The following is a 2,825-nucleotide window of genomic DNA, read 5'->3' as shown; positions in this document are numbered from 1 at the left end:
AAGGAATGTATTTTTGTTATAAATTATGTATTAATTCTTTAAATGCTATCCATTGCCTGTCCACCATCATACCTTTTAATGTAATTTCCAACTTAGCCAATTCACCCCACATACCTGCGTAGTTTGCTTTATTTAGATTTAAGACCCTAGTTTCGGATTTAACTAAATCACTTTCAAACTTAGGTAAAATTCTATCATATTAGGGTCACTCTTCCCTAAAGGCCCCTTTACTACAGCTTATTAATGAACCTTTCCTCATTGCACAATACTAGATCTAAAATAGCCTGTTCTCCAGTAGGTTCCTCAACATATTTTGTATACATTCCATGAATTTGTCCTCTACACTATTACTGAAAATTTGGTTTGCCCAGTCTATATGTAGATTAAAGTTCCCCATGATTACTGTATTACCCTTATTACATGTGCTTCCAAATTCTCATGATTTATACTCTGCCCTACATTACAACTCCTGTTCGGGGGCCAAAAAACAACTCCCACCAAAGTTTTCAGCCCCATGCTATTTCTTAGCTCCAATCAAACTGATTCTATTTCTGGATTTTCGGAGCTAAGGTCCTTTCTCTCGACTGTCTTTATCCCATCCTTTATTATCAGGGCTACCCCTCCACCTTTTCCATGTTGCCTATCTCTTTTAAAAGGTAAGTATCCTGTAATATTTAGTTCCCAACCTTCGCCACTTTGCAACCACGTCTCTGGAATGGCTATTAGTTCAAAACTATTAATTTCTATCTGCGCTATTAATTCATCTATTTTATGGTGAATGCTTCACGCATTCAGATATAGTGCCTTTAGCTTTGACTTATTTATATTCTTCCCTGATGTCACCTTAGTCACTGATGCCTTATTAACTTTGTTACTTTCTCCGTCTCTTCCTGACCCAGTCTGCTTATTTTTACCCAAAACTCTATTCTGCTCCAGTGCCTTGACATTTCTCTTGCTGCTTTTAAATTTACTCTTTCCTGAAATCTCCCATCCACCCTCCATTAGTTTAAATCCCAATTGGAGGTTCGAGAAATATTTCTATATTCAAGGACTTTCTATCTCCTGAGCACCATTTATATCAAGGCAAGGTCTTTCTTGCAAGGATGTTGGTGTTTGAGTCTAAGGCCCTTCCCCAGATGTTGCAGCAGCTGTGTCAGAGACCTGGGAGGGAGTTACAAGCTCACCCTCCCATCCAGTCAATGTTGGGCAGTGAGAGGGAGGGAAAGGGAAGATGGAATGGTTGTAACAATGAAGGAGGAAGAAGTGAGAAGTTTACAAATAAACATCGACACTGATAAAAAGGTCGCTGGAAAGTGAACATACAGAAACCCAAATACTTTCCACAGACTCTCCCTGTCCCGTGTGTCCGTGCCTGAGATTTATATTTCAGCTGACTTCAGTCAGAAATAAGAAACACATCTTTGAATTATTGATCTTTCCAACCTGTATATTTCAACTTGTTTTAACTCTCATTCGACATCCTGTCAACAGAGGCAGTAAATATTTCATTGAGGAAGTCTGTTGATATCATTGTTTGCTCAGGTTTCTTCCTGACAGTCGATGAGAAACAGGTTCGGAGAAATTTCAGAGTTTTTTTTAAAGGAAAGTTGAACTTTAGGTATGAGCTGCGGTTCAGTGGCAGCACTTCACCTCTGAGTCAGAAGGTCGTGGGTTCAAGTTGGCCCCAAAAGAATTGAGCCCATAATCCAGGCAGATACTCCCAGTGCAGTACCGAGTGAGTGATGTCATCTCATCCATGCACTGTCAGAGGGGGCAGTACTGAGGGAGTGCTGCACTGCCAAATGGAGTGAGGGAGGGAGTGAGGAAAGGAGGGAGTGGATGGACTGAGAGTGATGGAGTGTAACTGTTATATATGCAGACCATAGATATACTCTCTGTGTAGTCACTATATAGTTACATAAGATGGAGACTTGTTAACTGATGTACCAGCAATAAGGTTTATACTGTGTATAAACTATGCTGGCGCCACCAGAGGGTGCAACTGGTGGAGACCGGGGTTTCCTGCTCCTGTGGCAGAGGCTGTCCACCAGAGGGCACTGCGGTGGGAGAACTGAGGGTCACCTGCATAGGTGTGCAAGGCCCAGTATAAAAGGCTGCCCACCAAGCTTGTGCCTGACTCTGGAGTTACAAATAAAGGACCAAGGTCACTACAGTTTGAGTACAACACATTGCGTTGTGGAGTCATTTATAAGTGCATTATAGACAAAACATTAACAAGTGTGAGTGAGTGCTGCACTATCGGAGGTACCATCTTTAGGATGAAACATTAAACCGAGGCTCCGTCTGCCCTCTCAGGTGGGTGTAAAAGATCCCATTTCAAGATTTTGAAGAAGAGCGGGGGAATTATCCCCGGTGTCCTGGCCAATATTTATCCCTTGACCAACATCACGAAAACAGGTTGTCTGGTCATTATCACATTGCTGTTTGTTGAGAAAATCCTTCATTGTCTGTGAGGTGCTTTGGGCCGTCCTGAGAGGGTGAAAGGCGATGTAGAAATGCAAGTCCTTTCTTTCTTTCTTTGTCCCAAAGCTGGACATGGGCCGAGCAGCTGGCAATTACAGAATGAATATTAGCAGCTGCCTGGGCCCCGTGGGGAGTCCGAGAGTCCAGTCCCCACTGACTGCCCATTCCGTCTGGCCTCTCACATCCAGTCGGGCTGGGTGGGCTCCGGCCTTGGTTCCACTTTGCCTTTCCCAGGAGTGGGAGCGGGTGAGGGGAGCGTGTTTTACCGGCGACGCAGTAAACGCTGGATTCTCCTGCGCTCTTCGCACCTTCCCGTGAGCGGCCATGGCGCTGGAAGCCGG

This window comes from Pristiophorus japonicus, chromosome 7 (assembly GCF_044704955.1).
Source record: "Pristiophorus japonicus isolate sPriJap1 chromosome 7, sPriJap1.hap1, whole genome shotgun sequence".
Lineage (NCBI taxonomy): Eukaryota > Metazoa > Chordata > Chondrichthyes > Pristiophoridae > Pristiophorus > Pristiophorus japonicus.
The sequence above is the reverse complement of the archived record's forward strand: the minus strand, read 5'-3'. Positions refer to the sequence as shown.